The sequence below is a fragment of the Balaenoptera musculus genome, chromosome 2 (genome assembly GCF_009873245.2).
Source record: "Balaenoptera musculus isolate JJ_BM4_2016_0621 chromosome 2, mBalMus1.pri.v3, whole genome shotgun sequence".
Lineage (NCBI taxonomy): Eukaryota > Metazoa > Chordata > Mammalia > Artiodactyla > Balaenopteridae > Balaenoptera > Balaenoptera musculus.
This window is the reverse complement of record NC_045786.1, coordinates 25,197,604-25,221,349: the sequence shown is the minus strand read 5'-3', so window position 1 is coordinate 25,221,349 and position 23,746 is coordinate 25,197,604.

Here is a 23,746-nt window from a genome sequence, read left to right as displayed (position 1 = left end):
CTCCCATCCTCCCTATCCCACCCCTCTAGGTGGTCACAAAGCACCGAGCTGATCTCCCTGTGCTATGCAGTTGCTTTCCACTAGCTATCTATTTTACGTTTGGTAGTGTATATATGTCCATGCGCTCTCTCACTTTGTCACAACTTACCCTTATCCCTCCCCATATCCTCAAGCCCATTCGCTAGTAGGTCTGTGTCTTTATTCCCGTCTTGCCACTAGGTTCTTCATGACCTTTTTTTTTTTCCCTTAGATTCCATATATATGTGTTAGCATACTGTATTTGTTTTTCTCTTTCTGACTTACTTCACTCTGTATGACAGACTCTAACTCCATCCGCCTCACTACAAATAACTCAATTTTGTTTCTTTTTATGGCTGAGTAATATTCCATTGTATATATGTGCCACATCTTCTTTATCCATTCATCCGATGATGGACACTTAGGTTGCTTCCATGTCCTGGCTATTGTAACTAGAGCTGCAGTGAACATTTTGGTACATGACTCTTTTTGAATTATGGTTTTCTCAGGGTATATGCCTAGTAGTGGGATTGCTGGGTTGTATGGTAGTTCTATTTTTAGTTTTTTAAGGAACTTCCATACTGTTCTCCATAGTGGCTGTATCAATTTACATTCCCACCAACAGTGCAAGAGTGTTCCCTTTTCTCCACACTCTCTCCAGCATTTATTGTTTCTAGATTTTTTGATGATGGCCATTCTGACCGGTGTGAGATGATATCTCATTGTAGTTTTGATTTGCATTTCTCTAATGATTAATGATGTTGAGCATTCTTTCATGTGTTTGTTGGCAATCTGTATATCTTCTTTGGAGAAATGTCTATTTAGGTCTTCTGCCCATTTTTGGATTGGGTTGTTTGTTTTTTTGTTATTGAGCTGCATGAGCTGCTTGTAAATTTTGGAGATTAATCCTTTGTCAGTTGCTTCATTTGCAAATATTTTCTCCCATTCTGAGGGCTGTCTTTTGGTCTTGTTTATGGTTTCCTTTGCTGTGCAAAAGCTTTTAAGTTTCATTAGGTCCCATTTGTTTATTTTTGTTTTTATTTCCATTTCTCTAGGAGCTGGGTCAAAAAGGATCTTGCTGTGATTTATGTCATAGAGTGTTCTACCTATGTTTTCCTCTAAGAGTTTGATAATGTCTGGCCTTACTTTAAGGTTTCTAATCCATTTTGAGTTTATTTTTGTGTATGGTGTTAGGGAGTGTTCTAATTTCATACTTCTACATGTAGCTGTCCAGTTTTCCCAGCACCACTTATTGAAGAGGCTGTCTTTTCTCCCCTGTATATGCTTGCCTCCTTTATCAAAGATAAGGTGACCGTATGTGCGTGGGTTTATCTCTGGGCTTTCTATCCTGTTCCATTGATCTATATTTCTGCTTTTGTGCCAGTACCATACTGTCTTGATTACTGTAGCTTTGTAGTATAATCTGAAGTCTGGGAGCCTGATTCCTCCAACTCCGTTTTTTTCCCTGAAGACTCTTTGGCTATTCGAGGTCTTTTGTGTCTCCATACAAATTTTAAGACTTTTTGTTCTAGTTCTGTAAAAAATGCCATTGGTAATTTGATAGGGATTGCATTGAATCTGTAGATTGCTTTGGGTAGTATAGTCATTTTCACAGTATTGATTCTTCCAATCCAAGAACATGGTATATCTCTCCATCTGTTTGTATCATCTTTAATTTCTTTCATCAGTGTCTTATAGTTTTCTGCATACAGGTCTTTTGTCTCCCTAGGTAGGTTTATTCCTAGGTATTTTATTCTTTTTGTTGCAGTGGTAAATGGGAGTGTTTCCTTAATCTCTTTCCTTAAAGAGATTCAGATTTTTCATCATTAGTGTAGAGGAATGCAAGAGATTTCTGTGCATTAATTTTGTATCCTGCAACTTTACCAAATTCATTGATTAGCTGTAGTAGTTTTCTGGTGGCATCTTTAGCATTCTCTATGTATAGTATCATGTCATCTGCAAACAGTGACAGTTTTACTTCTTCTTTTCCAATCTGTGTTCCTTTTATTTCTTTTTCTTCTCTGATTGCCATGGCTAGGACTTCCAAAACTATGTTGAATAATAGTGGAAAGAGTGGACATCCTTGTCTTGTTCCTGATCTTAGATGAAATGTTTTCAGTTTTTCACCATTGAATGATGAAAATGAGAATGATGTTTGCTGTGGGTTTGTCATATATGGCCTTTATTATGTTGAGGTAGGTTCCCTCTATGCCCACTTTCTGGAGAGTTTTTATCATAAATGGGTGTTGAATTGTGTCAAAAGCTTTTTCTGCATCTATTGAGATGATCATATGGTTTTTATTCTTCAGTTTGTTAATAGGGTGTATCACATTGATTGATTTGCGTATATTGAAGAATCATTGCATCCCTGGGATAAATCCCACTTGATCATGGTGTATGATCCTTTTAATGTGTTGTTGGATTCTGTTTCCTAGTATTTTGTTGAGGATTTTTGCATCTATATTCATCAGTGATATTGGTCTGTAATTCTCTTTTTGCAGTATCTTTGGTTTTGGTATCAGGGTGACAGTGGCCTCATAGAATGAGTTTGGGAGTGTTCCTTCCTCTGCAGTTTTTTGGAAGAGTTTGAGAGGGATGGGTGTTAGCTCTTCTCTAAATGTTTGATAGAATTCACCTGTGAAGCCATCTGGTCCTGGACTTTTGTTTGTTGGAAGATTTTTAATCATAGTTTCAATTTCATTACTTGTGATTTGTCTGTTCATATTTTCTATTTCTTCCTGGTTCAGTCTTGGAAGGTTATACTTTTCTAAGAATTTGTCCATTTCTTCCAGGTTGTCCATCTTATTGGCATAGAGTTGCTTGTAGTAGTCTCTTAGGATGCTTTGTATTTCTGTGGTGTCTGTTGTAACTTCTCCTTTTTCATTTCTAGTTTTATTGATTTGAGTCCTCTCCCTCTTTTTCTGGCTAATGGTTTATCAATTTTGTTTATCATCTCAAAGAACCAGCTTTCAGTTTTATTGATCTTTGCTCTTGTTTTCTTTGTTTCTATTTCATTTATTTCTGCTCTGATCTTTAAGATTTCTTTCCTTCTGCTGACTTTGGGTTTTGTTTGTTCTTCTTTCTCTAGTTCCTTTGGGTGTAACCTTAGATCGTTTATTTGAGATTTTTCTTGTTTCTTGAGGTAGGCTTCTATAGCTATAAACTTCCCTCTTAGAACTGCTTTTGCTGCATCCCATAGGTGTTGGATCATCATGTTTTCATTGTCATTTGTCTCTAGGTATTTTTTGATTTCCTCTTTGATTTCTTCAATGATCTCTTGGTTACTTAGTAACGTATTGTTTAGCCTCCATGTGTTTGTGGTTGTTACATTTTTTTCCCTGTAATTGATTTCTAATCTCATAGCATTGTGGTCAGAAAAGATGCTTGATATGATTTCAATTTTCTTAAATTTACTGAGTCTTGATTTTTGACCCAAGATGTGATCTATCCTGGAGAATGTTCCGTGCGCACTTGAGAAGAAAGTGTTATCTGGTGTTTTTGGATGGAATGTCCTATAAATATCAGTTAAATCTACCTGGTCTGTGGTGTCATTTAAAGCTTGTGTTTCCTTACTAATTTTCTGTTTGGATGATCTGTCCATTGGTGTAAGTGAGGTGTTAAAGTCCCCCACTATTATTGTGTTACTGTCGATTTCCTCTTTTAGAGCTGTTAGCAATTGCCTTATGTATTGAGGTGTTCCTATGTTGGGTGCATATATATTTATAATTGTTATATCTTCTTCTTGGATTGATCCATTGATAATTATGTAGTGTCCTTCCTTGTCTCTTGTAACATTCTTTATTTTAAAGTCTATTTTATGTGATATGAGTATTGCTACTGCAGGTTTCTTTTGATTTCCATTTACATGGAATATCTTTTTCCATCCCCTCACTTTCAGTCTGTATGTGTCCCTAGGTCTGAAGTGGGTCTCTTGTAGACAGCAGATATATGGGTCTTGTTTTTGTATCCATTCAGCAAGCCTGTGTCTTTTGTTTGGAGCATTTAATCCTTTCACGTTTAAGGTAATTATTGATATGTATGTTCCTATTACCATTTTCTTAATTGTTATAGGTTTGTTTTTGTAGGTCCTTTTCTTCTCTTGTGTTTCCCACTTAGAGAAGTTCCTCTAGCACTTGTTGTAGAGCTGGTTTGGTGGTGCTGAATTCTCTTAGCTTTTGCTTGTCTGTAAAGCTTTTCATTTCTCCATCGAATCTGAATGAGATCCTTGCCAGGTAGAGTAATCTTGGTTGTAGGTTCTTCCCTTTCATCACTTTAAGTATATCATGCCACTCCCTTCTGGCTTGTAGAGTTTCTGCTGAGAAATCAGCTGTTAACCTTATGGGAGTTCCCTTGTATGTTATTTGTCGTTTTTCCCTTGCTGCTTTCAATAATTTTTCTTTGTCTTTAATTTTTGCCAACTTGAATACTATGTGTCTCAGCGTGTTTCTCCTTGGGTTTATCCTGTATGGGACTCTCTGCGCTTCCTGGACTTGGGTGGCTCTTTCCTTTCCCATGTTAGGGAAATTTTCAACTATAATCTCTTCAAATATTTTCTCGGGTCCTGGTCTCTCTCTCTTCTCCTTCTGGGACCCCTATCATGCAAATGTTGTTGCATTTAATGTTGTCCCAGAGGTCTCTTAGGCTGTCTTCATTTCTTTTTATTCTTTTTTCTTTATTCTGTTCTGCAGCAGAGAATTCCACCATTCTGTCTTCCAGGTCACTTATCTGTTCTTCTGCCTCAGTTATTCTGCTCTTGATTCCTTCTAGTGTATTTTTCATTTTAGTTATTGTATTGTTCATCTCTGTTTGTTTGTTCTTTAATTCTTCTAGGTGTTTGTTCTTTAATTCTTCTAGGTCTTTGTTAAACATTTCTTGCATCTTCTTGGTTTTTTGCCTCCATTTTTTTTGCAGGGTCCTGGATCATCTTCACTATCATTGTTCTGAATTCTTTTCCTGGAAGGTTTCCTATCTCCACTTCATTTAGTTGTTTTTCTGGGATTTTATCTTGTTCCTTCATCTTGTACATAGCCCTCTGCCTTTTCATCTTGTCTATCTTTCTGTGAATGTGGTTTTTTTCCACAGGCTGCAGGATTGTAGTTCTTCTTGCTTCTGCTGTCTGCCCTTTAGTGGATGAGGCTACCTAAGAGGCTTGTATTAGTTTCCTGATGGGAGGGACTGGTGGTGGGTAGAGCTGACTGTTCCTCTGGTGGGCAGAGCTCAGTAAAACTTTAATCCACTTGACTGTTGTGGGTGGGGCTGGGTTCCCTCCCTGTTGGTTGTTTGGCCTGAGGCAATCCAACACTGGAGCCTACGTGGGCTCTTTGGCGGGACTAATGGTGGACCCTGGGAGGGCTCATGCCAAGGAGTACTTCCCAGAACTTCTGCTGCCAGTGTCTTTGTCCTCACAGTGAGACACAGCCACCCCCCGCCTCTTCAGGAGACCCTCCAACACTAGCAGAAAGGTCTGGTTCAGTCTCCTATGGGGTCACTGCTCTTTCCCCTGGGTCTCGATGCACACACTACTTTGTGTGTGCCCTCCAAGAGTGGAGTCTCTATTTCCCCCAGTCCTGTCAAAGTCCTGCAGTCAAATCCCTGTAGCCTTAAAGTCTGATTCTCTAGGAATTCCTCCTCCCGTTGCCGGACCCCCAGGTTGGGAAGCCTGACGTGGGGCTCAGAACCTTCACTCCAGTGGGTGGACTTCTGTGGTTTAAGTGTCCTCCAGTTTGTGAGTCACCAACCCAGCAGTTATGGGATTTGATTTTATTGTGATTGCGCCCCTCCTACCGTCTCACTGTGGCTTCTCCTTTGTCTTTGGACGTGGGGCATCTTTTTTGGTGAGTTCCAGTGTCTTCCTGTCGATGATTGTTCAGCAGTTAGTTGTGATTCCAGTGCTCTCACAAGAGGGAGTGAGCGCACATCCTTCTACTCTGCCATCTTGAACCAAGAATCCTATATGTAATATATGTTATATATAATTATGATAATTATAATTATATAATTATATATTGTATATAATTAATATATAATTATATATAATATATAAAATTTATATATAAATTTTAATATAAATTTATTTATATATAGTAAATTTTTAAATATATTTATATATAATAATATATATTTAACATTAAATATAATAATATAATTATATATATTATATAATATATATTAATTATATAATATATTACTTATATATAAAATTTATATTTAATTAATATAATAATATAATTATAATTTAATAATATAAGTTATATAAAATACAATATAAATCATATAAATATTACTGAATAATATAATTATATATTAATTATATATAAAATGTATAAATTATATATATTATATGCCAATGCATAGAAAAAAAGACTAGAAGGATACATATCAAACTGCCTAATAGCGGTTAAGTTAGTTTTGGAAGTGAAGGTGAAGTGGTTGGGGATGATAGAGTGGGACCTTTACGTTTTACTCTATAAACTTCTATATTTGAATTTTTTACAGAGAGAACAATTACTTCTATTACATATGTAATTAAAACTAGTAAAATCTTTAAAAGACTTGACTTTTTGTTTTCTTCCTACGTGCCTTCTCTTAAAGCTTGCCTGCTTATTGCAGGGTAAAAAAAAAGTTACCCTCTCTTCCAGAAATCTAAAGTGGTAGCATAAAATTTAACTAATTGGGCAATTGCCTTGAGGTGAACTGGCTAACCGATGAGGTCGCCCACAAGTTGCGTGGAGGTGGATGGCTGTGGGTGGCAGGGTGTGGTCCCCTAAGGCGGATGGATCTGGTCCAGGCAAGGGTGACGGTGTGTCATCACCCAGTAGCCAGCAGTGAGGTGTGTTCTGTGACATGAGTTGTTAGCTCAGAAAAATCTCTCCCATCCTTGGTTCCAACATCCTTCTACCTTGGTCACTGGCATAGAGAAGAGACAGAAAAGGCTGCCACAGCCTGGCTTTGGGGTCCAGGGGATCAGGAGGGCAGTTGGTGTGCCGTCAAGGCGAGAGAAAGCGTACAGTCTCTGGGAAGCCGTTACTAAAATGTGACAGCTTCACTTGGGACAAGGAATAGAGTGTCTTTTAATTCACGTACTTTCAGGTGGTTTGTTTTTCCTCTTTATCCTCTTCTGATTATCCACTCAAGCCAACCAATCCACAATGTGCTCCTTCCTATTTAGGAGTTCAAGAATGGAATTGCTGGGAGGGACCCGGGTCACCCCGTCTAAGCCCCCTGGCCAGCAGAGTGGTCGGTGGATATGCGGAGAGGTGGCCTAGGCATCCAGGTGCAGGGGTGGCACCTGCACCCAGCGTCCTGGAGCCCGGACGCGTCCTTTGACTCCTCCTTCACTGCTCTGGCTCTCTTGAAAGCATCTCCTCAAGATAACCCAAGACAAAAGTGAGCCTCCCAGAGAAGGTTTCCTTGTTCTGGGGTCATCTTGTGCTTTCTCAGATCAGTGTCAACTGCGTAAAATATAAGTTTTAGTGTCTTCTGTACTTTTGGTATCAGTACAGACCTATTGAAAGTGATTGTTTTCCATTAACCTGTCATTTTATACTGTTTGGGCCCCACTTACAGCGTTATGTTGAAGGGTCACATCTATTTCTGTTTCTTTCTGACCCCCACGCAAATGAAATAAAATTTAATCAACCTCTTAAAAATATCAATAAATTTTCATAAAAAACGCAAGGTATATTTTTTCTGGATAAGATCATTTCAACAGGTGTCTCCCTTATCTGACTGTGTCAACTTGAGAGACAGAGTACTTTTTTGGTTTAGTTTTGTTGAGTACGCAGATCTCCGCCAGGTCAAGCAAACAATGGTGTCCGATGGACTGGCTTTGCCGGGAGCAGCTGGGATGTGTGGGTTTCAGGAGGTGAAGGCTCTGGGTCCTGAGCAGCCTCTGGCTGGAGATGCTCTGAGTTTTAGGCCGAGAGGGGCGGCCTGGGCGGGCGTGATGCTGAAGCCGCTGGCGAAGTGGCACAGCTGCTTCTCCTTCGGGGCCTTTATCTCTGCGAGGTGGGAAAAAAGTGACAAGTCTATAATAATAATAATAACGACAATTATTATTATTTAACAAGTAACTGACAGGTGATGGGAGCCCTGACCTGCATCTTCCGTTCTCTCCTGTGTTCTTTGTTTCTAACAACATTAGCAATGCATTTTGGTGGAAAGAGCCCCAGGCCATGAATTCAGAGAAGCTGGCTGAAGCCTCCGACTTGCCACTAATGAGCCTGTTTGGGGTAAACCACCTAAACTCTGAAACTAATTCCACCCCACAGCCCCTTTCATAGTCTGATTCCCTCCTACCTCTAAGACTTTAACATCCGTGCCCTCAGAACTTACTTTGTCTTTTGTTCTCAGCATCAGGACAGAGATGATTCCCTGTAAAAGATTTCATTCTCCTCTTTGTGGGTGGTTTGGCCCAGTATGTATTCCTCCAACCAGAGGATGTGAATTCCCAGGGACTGATTGAAGATTTTTTTTTCTTTTCTTTTCAGAGTGGGAAGGGGTGTGTCAGCAGGAGACAGTGAGCAGGTCCAGGTGAGTCAACCTGTTTTAAGTTTGTCATCCCTGATGAAAAAAAAAAAAAGGTAGTACTTGCTGGGTTGTGATTGATAACACACAGAGGAGGCCGCTGTGTCTGGACCCCGCTGGTCCTAGGGTTGTGATAATGAGATTGTGTCTTTAATGACTTCTCACATTCTATCACGCAACCCACTGGCTTGCAGCCACTACCCTTTTATTCACATGGTGGTTGTGTGTTTTAAGTGGACTGACTTCATTAATTGTCCCGGAAAGCTTTAAGAATGAGGTGGGGCTACTGGCAGGTATATTTAATGTGCTCGAGATTTGCCAGCCCGAAACACCGTTTGGAACTATTCTGTGAGTGGAAACCCACAGCCAGAGATGAGAGGGGCCTTTCAGACACTGATAGATCAAATTCACACCTGCGAGGAGGGAAAAAAGAAGGAATCCAATGATTCCTGCCTTAGGTTCTGTGTCAAGAGAACAGTGTGGAGGAAGTTTCCACTCTGGTGATTCCCCAGAGAGTAAGATAGTTTAGCTTATTTTTAGAGGTTTCGCAAATGAAAAGGTTTCAAACAGATTTCCACATGTCCTCGCCGCTCATTTCAAAAGAAATATGCAAGCCTTTTCCTTGCGGAAATTCCCAGAAAATTTCACAGTAGTATCGATAAATGAAGTCTCTCCATCATCAAGATTTCATCTTTTTTATTTGGGACCATCTAAGGAGTTAGGAAGAGGTTAGGCACTGGGATGTAAGACCTCGTAATTTCTCAGACAAAGGACCCTTTCTGAGTCATTGATCTGAAAATAGGGGACCCAGCCTCTGGGGCGGGTGTGTGATAATAACCATTGATTTCTTAGGAATCTGAGAGCAGTTCCGGGAAGTTGTGTGGGCTGAGCCCTTTGATCCTAACTTAACTCCAGGAAAAATAAACAAGCTTGCTGAGTCATTTTTCTTCTCAGTGGCTAATAACGGTAGTGGGTTCCTTGTGGCCGTGTTTACATTCTTTTTTTTTTTTTTCTTTGGTGGGGTCCTTCTTTTTATTTATTTATTTTAAAAATTGACATATAGTTGATTCATAATGTTGTGTTAATTTTCGCTGTACAGCAAAGTGATTCAATTATACATAAGTATACATTCTCTTTTTATATTCTTTCCCATGATGGTTGATCCAAGGACATTGACTAGAGTTCCCCGTGCTAGACAGTAGGGCCTTGTTGTTTATCCGTCCTATATATGATAGTTTGCATCTGCTCATCCCAAACTCCCAACCCTTCCCTCCCTGATTCCCCCTCCGCCTTGGCAACCACAAGTCTGTTCTCTATGTCTGTGAGTCTGTTTCTGTTTTGTAGATACATTCTTGTTTTTAAACTCTGATGGCAGGAGGCCAGACAACTGACTGGACCAACTCCTAAGAGTAGGGGGGCGGGGGGAGGGATTAAGGACTGCTGTAGGACTAGCGTGCAATTACGTATGCAGTGTGGTCTGGGATAGGAAAAGTCAGAAATAACACAAAAATCCACTCACAGGATACTGGTTACATGGATTAATGCACATCCTATACCATGGAGTATTGTGTGTGATGAGTCATCTTCCCCAGACACACCCTGCGATGAGGACTCATCTGCATGTCATTTATTAGGGACATGTTCCAGGACAACCCCATAAAGGAAGGTCGGGACAGGAGTGGGGGAGGGAAAGACACCAAGTCAGGGTGTGATTTCAGATGAAGACCCAGCATTCAGCCAATCTTCTGGGGGGAGCTCTGGAGTATAAGTTGTACCACCTGGAGGCGAGGAGCTGGGCCTCCTTAATCCTGCAGACCCTCCTAATTCTCAATGCTTCCAGGCAGATGGCTCCAGAAGCCCGGGCGGGCCTCGGGAGAGAGTTACAGGTGCAGTCGCTACAGGAAAGCACACATAAGTCAGGGGGTGGGCACATGCTGGAATGGAAAAAGGATCAGAGGGGTTCTGGTTAGGGCATCTGCTTTCTTATGCAACCCATGAAAAGAGTGAAGTACAGTGCAGAGTCCTTCCCATGAAAATTGTTTATGGGAAGCACTGAGCAAAGAAAGCAAGTTGTCCAGTGGGTGTTTCCTGACACCAGTCAATTCTCCAACACCAGCTGCGTATCAGTGGTTCAGTTCAATTCTGACTCTAACTGCCTGGGGTTACTGTCAGATGCCATAAGTCAAAGGGCTCAGTTCCACAAGCTGTCCCCATTCGAGATGCCAGACCCCGGTTGGCGCTTGTCCTTGGCTGATTGGCTACAAGTCGGGGGTTCCAAGGACTCTCTCTTCAGGTTCAGTGGTTTGCTAGAATGGCTCAGAGAGCTCAGGAAGGCATTTTACTTACAGTTCCAGGTTTATTATACAGGGTACACCTCAGGACAGACAGATGGAAGAGATGCATAAGGGCGAACATGTGGGAAGGGGCGCAGAGCATCTGTGTGCTCTCTGGGTGCGCAAGCTCCCAGAGCCTCCACGTGGTCACCAACCTGGGAGCTCATCACATCTCGTTGCTCAAGAGTTTTATAGAGCTTACTCTCCAGTCCTCCTGCCCACTTCCCCTAGGTCAGTGGGTGGAGCTGGAAGTTCCAACCCTGTATCACTTTGTCTTTCTTGTGACCAACCCCACCCTGAGGTTATGTGGAGCCCCACCTAGATCACCTCATTAGCATAAACTCAGGTGTGATCAAAAGGGGTTCTTTATGAATTAAAAAAAAAGATATTCCGATTACTCGGGAATTTCCAAGGGTTTTAGGAGCTCTGTGCCAGGAACCTGGGACAGAGACCAAATATATTGGTTATTGTATTATACATATATAGTTTGATATCATTTTTTTAAATAAAAACAAATGTGTGTGTGTACGTAAGGAAAAAAGTTGGGAAGGAAATAGATCCAGTTGTAATTGTTGCGAGAGGACTGATTGGGATTGGGGAAGAGGGGTGGAGGTGTAGGTGGAGATGTTCAGAGTTTGTGAGCGAGCATATTATGCCTTATAATAGGAATACGAAATCATTCAATGTACTCTGCCATGTGACTGTAGCATATGCCTCAATAGTTGACAGCCTTCTTGGCCTGCAGTTCTAAGGACCAGACAGGAGCATAGTGACTGCTTGGTGAATATAATGATGTTTCTTTTCCCTGTGATGAACAAAACTTTGAGGACTACAATTACATACAATACTGGTCTGGAAATTGTGGCTTCAGTGGTCTCCATTCCGGATGTCTGGTTGTCATTTTAGGGTGTCTTAGGAAAACATGTTTTTAGCCTAGTGAATCCCTGTCCATTGGATGAGCATTAGTTTAGCCTCTGCTTGCTGTGGGAGACTGTGTGGGTAGAAAAACTACTCTCATACTCTGCCTTCAGACTAGATTGATAGCCCTGGCAGAATGCTTAATTTGTAGGTAAAATAAATTACCCACTTGGTGGTAGATATTATAGATCCAGGTTGATATTTGCCCTTTCCCTGGCTAGTCAACAGCCAGGAAGGACCATGAAAAGTTCTGCGAAAATGGTCACCAACTTCCCTGTTATCACAAAGCCTGAAACTTTATTGTATATGATGTGTGTTAAGATCTTGGAGCTGCAAGATTTGCATCAGACTAACTCTTTTTTTTTTTTAGATTTAATTTAATTTTTATTTTTTTGGCTGCGTTGGGTCTTTGTTGCTGCGTGCGGGCTTTCTCTAGTTGTGGCGAGCGGGGGCTACTCTTCGCTGTGGTGCACAGGCTTCTCATTGCGGTGGCTTCTCCTGTTGCGGAGCATGGGCTCCAGGCATGCGGGCTTCAGTAGTTGCGGCACACGGGCTCAGTAGTTGTGGCACTCAGGCTCCAGAGTGCAGGCTCAGTAGTTGTGGCGCATGGGTTTAGTTGCTCCACAGCATGGGGGATCTTCCAGGACCAGGGATCGAACCCGTGTCCCCTGCATTGGCAGGCAGATTCTTATCCACTGCGCCACCAGAGAAGTGCATCAGACTAACTCTTGTTTCAATTTATCTACCTATCCACCCATCCGTCCGTCCATCCATCCATCCATCCATCCACCCCTCCACCCATCCATCCATATTTCTAATAGTTATTGAGAGATGCTCATAAGCCAAGCACTGTGGTAGGAATGAATTCTTATCTCCTGGCATTTCTGTGTAGCAAACACACTTAAAACTTACCTCCATCCTCTACCTAGTCTTTAGTATATATTAGAAACCATTTTAGGCTCTCTGACAGCTTCTTGTTAGGGTTTTGTTTGCTCCTAGCCCAGGTTCATAGTTACTTTTGTGCCTCTATAGTACTACACCAGATAATAACTAGCTTGTATTAAATACTTATTATATGTCAGGCACTTTACAACGCCTTCTCTATGCATCCTAGTTCACTTCATCTTTACAATGATCCTAAGAAATGTGCATTATTATCTACATTTTAACCTTTTTTTTTGGTCAAATACAACCTGCATAATGTGCACAAAAAATAAAGTATGGTTCTATATTTTATCAAAAAGCAAAAACATAAATGAGGTAAGAATAGAACATTGCCAGCACCCAGAAGACCTCTCCATCCCTGCTATTGTCACCCCCTCTTTATCTCCTAGAAGTAAGCACCATCCTGATATATATGATAATGACTTCTGCTTTCCCTTATACTTTTACTATCTAAGCATGCATCCCTAAACACTATAGTTTGGTCCTGCCTGTTTTTTAAAACACAAAATCATACTGCATGTGTTCTTTTTTAACTGTTTTTTTAAACTCAACATTAAGTTCTTAAGATTCATACTTGTTGCATTGGTTGTGGTTGATACTCTTTTCTGTGTAGTATTTTATTATATGAATATACCACAATTTATTTTCCATTCTACTGCTTTTGGACATTTGTGTTTTTCCAATTTTGTGCTGTTATGAAAAATGCTGCTATGAACATTCTTGCATGTGTCTTTCAGAGACAAAGAGCATGCATTTCAGTTTGCTATGTAAATATCAGTGAAATTGCTGGGTGATAGGCATGTGTTCAGTTTTGGTAGCTAATGCTAAACAGTTTTCCAAACTGGTTGTACTAATTCACATTCCCAACCACAGTGTACAAGAGTCTTTACAGCATGCATCCCTACCAGCAGTTGGCATTGTCAGTCTTTTTAATTTCAGCTTTTATGATGGTGTGTAGTGATATCTTGATTTTAATTTGTATTCCATTTGTGACAAATGAAGTTGAGTACCTTTTCATGTATTTATTGGACATTTGGATATTATCTTTTGTGAAGTACATTTTGAAGTCTTTGCTCATTTTTTTTTCAGTTTTATTGAGGTAATTGGTAAATAAAAATTGTATATATTTAAAGTATTTTATTCATCGGGTTTTCTGCCTTGATTTGTAGGAGTTCTTTGTCTGGATACAAGGTCTTTTTTTTTTTTTTTCTTTTGGTTAAATGAATAGCAGATATCTTTTACTTGCCTTTTAATCCTTTAAAAGCCGTATTTTGATATCTTCAATGTAATCTAACTTACCAAGCTTTTCCTTTCTGATTAGCACTTTTTGTGTCCTGCTTAGGAAATCTTTCCCTACCCTGAGGTCATAAGACTGTTCTTGTGTGTTGTATGTCTCTGCTGAGTTAGAACAGAAATCAAATTATGTATTTCAACAGAGAGAGTTGAATAAGGAGACATGGTTACGTAGGTTTCAGAGGCTGAAAGACAAGAAGGACCCTTAGGGTAGCAGGGAGATAATAGCTTCCGAAAACAGGTACTGCCTTGAAGGCTAGGGGAACAAAGCGGAGTAATTGGGGTTATCAAAACCTACAAGCTCCCAGACGGGACGGGACGCCCACAGCTGAGAAGGAGTAGGTGCTGTTAGCCGCTACTGAGAGCTCAGGGGCGGGGCGGGCGATGAGATTGGTTCCAGGTGTGCTGAAAGAGGCTGGCGGTTAGAAACAAATGCACCCAGGGTGAAGGGCTGCAGTCAGAGAGATGCTTCCAGATCAACGCGCAAAGCAGGAAGGAGGATGTCAGTTCTTCCTCCTGACGCCCAGTCTCCCTCTCTCAGCCCTTACTGCAGAGTCTAGCGGGAAGCCAACAGGAAAAGGAGACGCAGAGTTCCAGACTTCCCTTCTAAAACATCAGTTCAAAGGTAAAATTAAGAATTTCAAGATGGCGACGAAAACCAAGCATAGCGCGCCTCTGAGTACTGGCCCCTGTGTGGCTGCATAGTTCACTGGTCTCTTTTTTTTTTTTAAATTAATTAATTAATTAATTTATTTATTTATTTATGGCTGTGTTGGGTCTTCGTTTCTGTGCGAGGGCTTCCTCTAGTTGAGGCAAGTGGGGGGCCACTCTTCATCGCGGTGCGCGGGCCTCTTACTATCGCGGCCTCTCTTGTTGCGGAGCACAGGCTCCAGACGCGCAGGCTCAGTAGTTGTGGCTCACGGGCCCAGACCAGGGGTCGAACCCATGGCCGCCTGCATTAGGCAGGCAGAGTCTTAACCACTGCGCCACCAGGGAAGCCCTGGTCTCTTATTTTTAGAAGATCTTCTTAAAGACTCTCCTCTCCCACTCTTTACTTCCAAGGCCTTGAACACGCAGTAGAACTCCAGCAATAGCTTTGTTGCAATTAGGTGCATATTTCTCTGCCTGTGTGGTTTATTTCACTCCGTGATAATCTCCGGCTTTTTTTTTGGAGGTTGTATGGAGAGTTTTGAACTCAAGTGACTGCTGTTATCCCTCAGACTAGGATCTTTTTGGTATTCTTTTGGGTGCTATTGTAAAAATTATCTTTTTTGTTCCACAACAAAAGACCGTTTAATCACAAATTTTTTTTTTTTGGATTGGATAACACATTCACAAAGATCAAGCATAAAGAGGTTAAAGGCATCATTAAAATTTTCATTCTCTAGTTATTTATTGCTGTTATGAGAAATAACAATTGTATTTTTAAAAATTTCCTTGTACCTTGGGACCTTGTTAAATTCACTTACTAGCTCTAATAGTTTTTCTGTAGTGTTTTGTTTGTTTGTTTGTTTTGGACTCTACGTAAATCAATTATGTGGTCAGAGAATGATGACAGTTTTATCTCTTCCTTTCCAGTTCTTAACCTTTTCTATTTTTCTTGTTTTATTGCTGTTCGGCCCTCCAGTAAAATGTTGAATAGAAATGGTGAGAGTGGTTTTTCGTCTCATTCCTGATCTCAGAAGGAAAGTACTTCATTTTTCACCAGTAATATTATGCTTTTTTAGATGCTTTTTTTTTTGAAAAATTAAAAGCAGGAGTTATCTTTTATTTCTAGTCTCTATGAGTTTCTTTAAAGGTGAATATATGCAGAATTTTATCAAACGCCTTTTCTGCAGCTATTGAGATATCACACGGCTCTGACTGATTTTTGAATGTTAAGCAAATCTAGCATTCCTAGAAGGAACCTAACTTGTTTGGGATGTATTAACTTCTTTATTTATTGTTGTATTTGGTTTACCCTCACTTCACTTTGTTTAAGATTTTTATGTCTGTGTTCCTGAGTAAGATTGGTCTGAAACTTTCCGTCCTTGTAATGTTCTTAAGAGGTTTGGGATCATGGTTAGGCTGACCTCAAAAAACTGAGTTGGAGATTGCTTCGTTTCTCTTTTTGGAAATAATTTATATAAGAGAAGTGTTACTTCTCCTCTTAGTGTTTGGTAGAATTCCCAGTGAACCTATCTGGACCAAGAGCTTTCTTTTGGGGAGGTTTTAAATTATGGATTCAACTATATTTTTCTGTTTTATCATGCCAGTTTTGGTAAGTTTTATTTCTCTGGTGATTTGACCATCAATTTTCATAATTATTTTCATAGAGCTGTTCATAATACCTTCTTAGTATATTTTTATTTTTATTTATTTAAACATTAAAAAAAATTAATTTATTTATTTTTGGCTGTGTTGGGTCTTTGTTGCATTGCGGCGAGCGGGGGCTACTCTTCGTTGTGGTGCGCGGGCTTCTCATTGCAGTGGCTCCTCTTGTTGCAGAGCATGGGCTGTAGGTGCGCAGGCTTCAGTAGTTGTGACACACAGGCTTCGGTAGTTGTGGCTTGTGGGCTCTAGAACACAGGCTCAGTAGTTGTGGCGCACGGGCTTAGTTGCTCCGTGGCATGTGGGATCTTCCCACACCAGGGTTCGAACCCGTGTCCCCTGCATTGGCAGGCAGATTCTTAACCACTGCACCACCAGGGAAGTCCTATTTTTAATGTCTGTAGGATTTATAGTGCTATTTCCTTTTTTATTCCTGACCTTGTATATATGTGCTGTGTCTCTTGGCCCTTTGAAGATACCCTTCTATTGTCTCCTATTGAGAAGTCAGCTGTCACTTTATTTTAGGTCTTTTAAAGGTAATATGCCATTCTGGTCTCTCGCTGCATTCAAGATATTACTTTTGTCTTTGATTTTCAGTGATTTTATTATGATGTGCCTGGGGTGGATTTCTTTTTTTTGTTTATACTTCTGGACTTCTTAAGAGTGTTTTGAATTTGGGATTTGCTGTTCTTCATCGTTTATGGAAATTCTCAACCATTATTTCTTAAATATTGCATTTCCCCCCATTCCTCTCTCCCTCTAGAATTTCGTAAGCACATATACTAGACATTCTCAATTTATACTCTATTTCTATTACCTGCTCTGCTGTGTTTTCCATCTTTTTGTTGCTCTACGCTTTATTTATCATCCTATTTTCCTCCTCTATATTTTAGTTTACTGATTTTCTCTTAAACCTGTCCCTAGAATTTTTAATTTTGGTTATTCTTAATATTGGTTATTTTTGGTTCTAGAATTCCCACTGGTTCTTTTAAAAAGAAATAATTTAATAATTTCCATTTCTCTGCTGAAATTCTTAGTCTTGTCTTTTATCTCATTGAACATATTAAGCATTTAACAGTTTGTGCTTGTTAACGTTCACTGTTTATTGTTTCTGCACTGTTTATTGTTTCAGTCATGTGGTTTTGTCTCCTCATGTGCCTTGTTATTTTTGGTTGTGTACAGGGCATTCATTATAAAATTCTTATAAAATTATGTTCATATGAATTACTTCATATGTTTCTATCGTCCCCCAGAGATTTACATTTTCTTCTGCTGGGCGTCTGAGGGCATTAACAATCTGAGTGCTTCAACCCAGTTTCAGTGATTCAGCTATTTTGAAACTGAGCAATAGTTCCCTATGGAACTGTTCCCTATCTTTTTATCATGTAGTCCTGTGAGGTTCCAATTCAGAACAAGGGGCTTTCACAATGCCCCCCTCCTGTTTCTGTCGCTGGACACCAATCCCCAACCCCTTAGCCAGGTAAGGCTCTCAGCATCACTGCTCAGCCTCTCGGCCAACCCCTCTGGAATGAGCAGATGCCTCCAGGAGAAAAGTAGTTCTACACATGCACGGGCTCATCTCCCTGGGCCTTTATCTTCCCTGGATGGCAATTCCTCACTATATTTTTTAATCCTGCTATGTCCAAGTAGATATTGTTCACATTTTTCCAGCTGTACTAATTGTTCTCAGCAGGGTGTTTGGTTGGAATTACCTGTTCTCCACTATCGGGAGTGGAGGTCTTATTTCCATTTTACAGGTGAGGAGATGGAGAATTGGCATAAAGAACTTTCCCTAAACAAATTTAAGGCTGAATTATAGACTCAATGGTCGAGGATGACTTAGACTTGTCTTAGGGAGTAACACATAACATTTTCTTTTCCTGTTCAGGACTCGGGTCTCTCTTATCTGTGCTGACAAGGTTATGCTGAAAATGCAGTGAACTAACCTTTGCCACAGGAAAGACATTGCAGTTAAAAAGCTGGGAGTGACTTAATGCAGAGAAATGGGAGGAGAAAGAGGGTTAGTGTGTGCAGAGAGGGGGTAGAATGTTTAACCATTCCTAGGGGTGGTCATTATGTGGCTTGTATTTCTGGCCACTGGCTGAGTCATTTATACCCACACAACTTCAGAAGTCAGCATGTCAAATGCTTAAGTGAAGAGGGTCACCTAATGTGACTACTGGCGTATTTTTAATCTACTTTTTCAAAAATGGCTGTTTAGAGATACCTGGGGACATGAGACAGTCCTGCACTTTGGCTTCTAGTACCCTGTGACCTGGGCAAGCTGCTTTCCTTCTCTTTGTGCCAATACTGTCATCCCTAGAGGAGACAATTATTCATACTTTTTCTTATTTTGTATGAAAAGTGCAGTATGGATGATTATTATTCACTATTCTACTGTTAAACTAGAATAATGTTTTTGACCTAACTGTTTGACTCTGTCACCCCAATGATTAAAGCCCTCCAATGGGGCTTTCCCCAGACCTGTTGCTTTTTATTTTCCTATTGCTCTTGGGCTTAGTGACAAACCCGTAAGCACAGCTCACCGCATACTGGGTGGCCTGGCCCTTGCCCGCCTCCCTGGCCTCATCTTAGACCTTGTACTTCTCCAGTTGTATAGACTTTCCGTACCTCCCTTGTCCCTGGCCTGCTCCCTTCCCTTGGAAGGCCTTCATCCTTGCTGTGGCTTCTGCACCTTAGTGTCCCTTTCCCCTCCTTGACCTCCCTTTCCCCTCCTGATACATCTGGTGTCATGTCCTCAGGCGAGACATCCTATCCCATGACTAGTTCAAATCCCTGTGAAATGCACTCATCGGACCACATGCCTCTCTCCTGCAGGGCTCCCAGAGTTGTCCTTTTACATTTATTGGTGTAATTCTTTGCTTCACATCTGCTCTCTCACTAGACTTGAGCACCTGGGTGTAGGAACGGTGTGGCATTCCGCCCACTGCCCAGGGATAGTAAGCATCCAATACCTATTTGTCAAATAAGAGAAGGAAGGAAGGAAGGAAGGAAGGGAAGAAATCTTATGAATTTCACCCTAACTAGAGATTTTTGCCAGTTTATCCACTTGTTTTCTGCAAAGTTGGGCAGAACAAGAAGCGCTAGAACAGATGGTTTAAATAGTGAAAAAAAGGGAAAGATGGTCTTCACATGTCCTTGGCTACAAGTAATTAGTATTCAGCTACTCCCACCGTCTGGAACCTGGTCTCAAGTGCCAAGAGAAAACATGTTTAGGATTTTAACTGCTTCTCTTGGAAAAACCAGCGTCATTGCAACTGCTGGAATCTCCAAGCTAGACTGTGCGGATGAAAAATCTCTGATCTTTGTTCATTTTTTTTTTTTTAAACTGCAGGCACTGTAGTGAGGATCTACCAGGGTAAAGGGAGGGACACAGGTGTCTTGGGGAAACGGGGAGACCTCCCCTGACTGCTGGGAGCCTGGGAGCCAAGAGGCGAGACGTCAGACTCCAGCCGCGGCTGTGGGGTGGTGGGATGCACAACGTGGTCATGCTCAGAGACGGGCTGGCAACCAAACGTTCTTTCAGAGCTGCGAAGCCACGTCCAGGCCAGCTGCTTCATGGGCTGGTGAAGTCCAGTGTTTGAATGGGCCATATCTGAGCTCCAATCCTGGTTCAGTTCTGATCTGTTTCCACATCACTCCTGACACCAAGTGTGTGGCTTTTTTCCCACCCCACCTCATTCTCTGACACCAGCTGGGTACCAACATTTCGACTCAACTCTGACACTGTCTGCCTGGGACCGGGGCAGACCCCCCAGGCTAAGGGCTCAGTCCCACGAGACCACCCCCACTGCAGACACCACCTGCACATCCCAGGTTGTTATCCGGCTTCCTACCCACCAGATATAAAGTTGGGGGATTCCACCTCCTCAAGTCTGATAACTTGTTAGACCGGCTCACAGAACTCAGGGAAAACAGTTTACTTGCTATCACCGGTTTATTATAAAGGCTGCAACTTGGGAGCACCCAGGTGGAAGAGGTGCACAGGGCAAGGTTTGTGGGAAGGGGCATGGAGCTTCCCGGCTACCCTCACACCTTCACCAACCAGGAAGTTCAGCAAATCTTGCTGTTAAGAGTTTCTACAGAGCTCAGTCCGAAGCCCCGGTCCCTTTCCCAGAGGTCACCGAGTGGGGCTGAAACTTCCCCATCCTGAGAGCCCCATTCTTCAGCATCTGGGGGCTGCACCCGTGTCACCTCATTAGCATAACTCAGGTGTGATCAAAGGGGACTTCTTATGAATAACAAAAGACACTCCTATCACTCAGGACATGCCAAGGGTTTTCGGGGCTCTGTCCCAGGAATGGAAACAAGGACCACACATGTTTCTTATTGTGCCACAAATACCTTCTTAGCTGTGTGACCTTGCACAAGAGTCTCCAAAGTAAGATCATGGTGGAAGAAATGATGCAGTGTACGTACAACCCCTGATAGAAAGTGAATGTCAGCAAAGGCAGTTGGGATCAGGTACCCCAAGCAGCCCTGGGCTCCTCCGGCGGGTGTTGGGTGGGTCTGCAGGGCAGGTGGCAGTGTGCTTTCTCCTCCCACACACTGGCCATGCTTTTATATTTTCAGAGCTAAATTTAGCTGAACTAGGGTGACCTCAGAGGGGAGGAAGTGTTGCAGAAGGGCAGTAGGTTATCAGAGAGGTGGGTGTGGAAGGGGGAGGGCTGAGGGCACAGTATCAGTATCAGTCATGTGTGGGAACCCGTGCTTAGCAGCGAGGGGACAATGGCCCCTGCCCTCACGCTGCTTGTGGTCCAGAAGGGAAGACTCGCATGAGGCAGTAATTCTATGTTTCATTACCACCGTGTATGTACTTGGTATGTTATGCAGATATATAGAGTGCCCTGGGTTCACACGCACGACACGCGGCTGTAACCAGCCTGGTACACTTTGGGGGATGATAAATGTCCCTGATGTCACCTTAGGACTTGCAGGTAATAGTCTTGCCCACTCCCTCCCTTGCCTTCAAGCTGTCTAGAGGGAGAAATCATTCTGATCATCAGATTAGGACGTAGGGGTGCTGGGTTTCTTAACTGAGTTCTGAATCATACAGCAGATTTATGGATTCTGGCCAGTGTGTTGAAATAAGTCTATCAGGGCCCCAGAAGCTCTCTGCTTCAACTGGTTTCCACTGGACTGCTTTCATACCCTGGATTTGGGCCTGCCAGCAGCTAGGTGGAAAGATTTCATTTCAGTTCTCTTGAGAACAGAGTCAGACAGAGGAGGTAGGAATTCAGATTTGGATGATAGGCCTGAGGTCAAGATTTCTCAGAGAGAGAGAGAGGGACAAAGTGGTGAGAAAATACTTCCCATTTTCCTAAAGGGTTCAGTGTCTTCTGCTTGCTAAGCACGGTCAAGGTTGCAGGCATTTCCATGGAGACTACAAGTGGACTCCAGAGCCCCATCACCTGCTACCTCGTATACGTGATACAGACGATCATAACTGCTATAAAAATTAGAGATGAGACTGGTGGCAGCTGCCAACGGAAAGTAAAACAATGACACCAGAGCGTTCCTGCTTCTCTTCCGGGGGCCAGAGCAGTGGCAGCCTCGTGGATGAAGAGCTCTGCATTCTGATCCAGCCTCTTAGGCTTCTGAGAACGTCTGCACGTGGAGAGATTGCTCCCTGCTCTCCGAGACCTTACTGCTGCCCTTTAAGCTACAACTGTGCGCCATTTACAGTTTGTAAAGCACTTCAAATTGCGAACGAGGCATCAGGAAGCCTGTGTCCTGTTAGCAATTCTGTGTGTCACTCCACCCTGGGGACCTGAGCAGAACACGGAGGTTACTGGCCTGAGCGTCTGCTATGGATTGAATCGTGTCTTGTCGTGTCCCTCTACTCCTTCACCCTAAGATCTGTTGGCGTCCTAACCTCCTCCCATCCCCAACTGCAGAATGTGACCTTACTTGGAGACAGGGTCTTTGCAGAGTTAATGACATTGAAATGAGGTCATTAGGGTAGATGCTAATCCAACATGACTGGCCTCTTTATAAAAAGGGGAAATTTGGACACAGAGACATGCATAGAGGGAAGATGGTGTGAAAAGACATAAGGAGAAGATGGCCATTGACAAGCCCAGGAGAGAGGCCTGGAGCAGAACCTTCCTTTGTGGCCCCCAGAAGGACTTCTTTATCTTGGACTTCCAGCCTCCAGAACCGTGAGACAGTTTCTGTTGTTTACGTCACCCGCTCTCTGTTCTTCGTCATGACAGCCCTAGCAAAGGATGTTCTTAAAGTCTTCTGTGGTGGGCTGGGCTTGATTCTGGACCCCTTCTCAGGATAACTTTTAAATGTAAAAAATAAATATATCAGATTGCAAAAGAAAGAATGTTTATTGAAATACAGTTATCAGAATACCAAGCACAAACATCTGTGATATAGTAACATATGTGGTACTTTAATAGTGGATTAAATAACAAGATGTAGTGGGAAGTAAAAAAGTCCATGATTTCCAAGCGGAAGATGTAGGGTGGATGGTATTTCAGAATGTGCAACAACCATCGTGTGATATGAGCAAATTATGACTTTTATTGGTGGCAGACACAGATGTCTGCCTACATTCATAGGCATTTTTAAAAAAAGTTATTCTATTTATTTTTGGCTGTGTTGGGTCTTCATTGCTGTGCGCGGGCTTTCTCTAGTTGTGGCGAGTTGGGGCTACTCTTGTTGCGGTGCGCGGGCTTCTCATTGCGGTGGCTTCTTTTTGTTGCAGAGCACGGGCTCTAGGCGCGCGGGCTTCAGTAGTTGTGGCACCCAGGCTCAGTAGTTGTGGCTCGCGGGCTCTAGAGCACAGGCTCAGTAGTTGTGGCACACGGCCTTAGTTGCTCCGTGGCATGTGGGATCTTCACGGACCAGGGCTCAAACCTGCATTGGCAGGCAGATTCTCAACCACTGCGCCACCAGGGAAGCCCCTCATAGGCATTTTTTAATGCCTACGTTGAAACACTAAATATCTGTTATGGGTTAGTGGAAGCAAGGATTTTTTTTTTTCACTTTTCTTTTTTTTTTATAGCTACTTTATTTATTTATTTTATTTTATTTTTGGCTGTGTTGGGTCTTCGGTTCATGCGAGGGCTTTCTCTAGTTGAGGCAAGTGGGGGCCACTCTTCATCGCGGTGCGGGGACCGCTCTTCATCGCGGTGCACGGGCCTTTCACTATTGCGGCCCCTCCCGTCGCGGGGCACAGGCTCCAGACGCGCAGGCTCAGTAGTTGTGGCTCACGGGCCCAGCTGCTCTGCGGCATGTGGGATCTTCCCAGACCAGGGCTCGAACCCGTGTCCCCTGCATTAGCAGGCAGATTCTCAACCACTGCACCACCAGGGAAGCCCTGGAAGCAAGGATTTTTAATTTTCCGTCCAAGTGTACCTATTCCTTTTTTT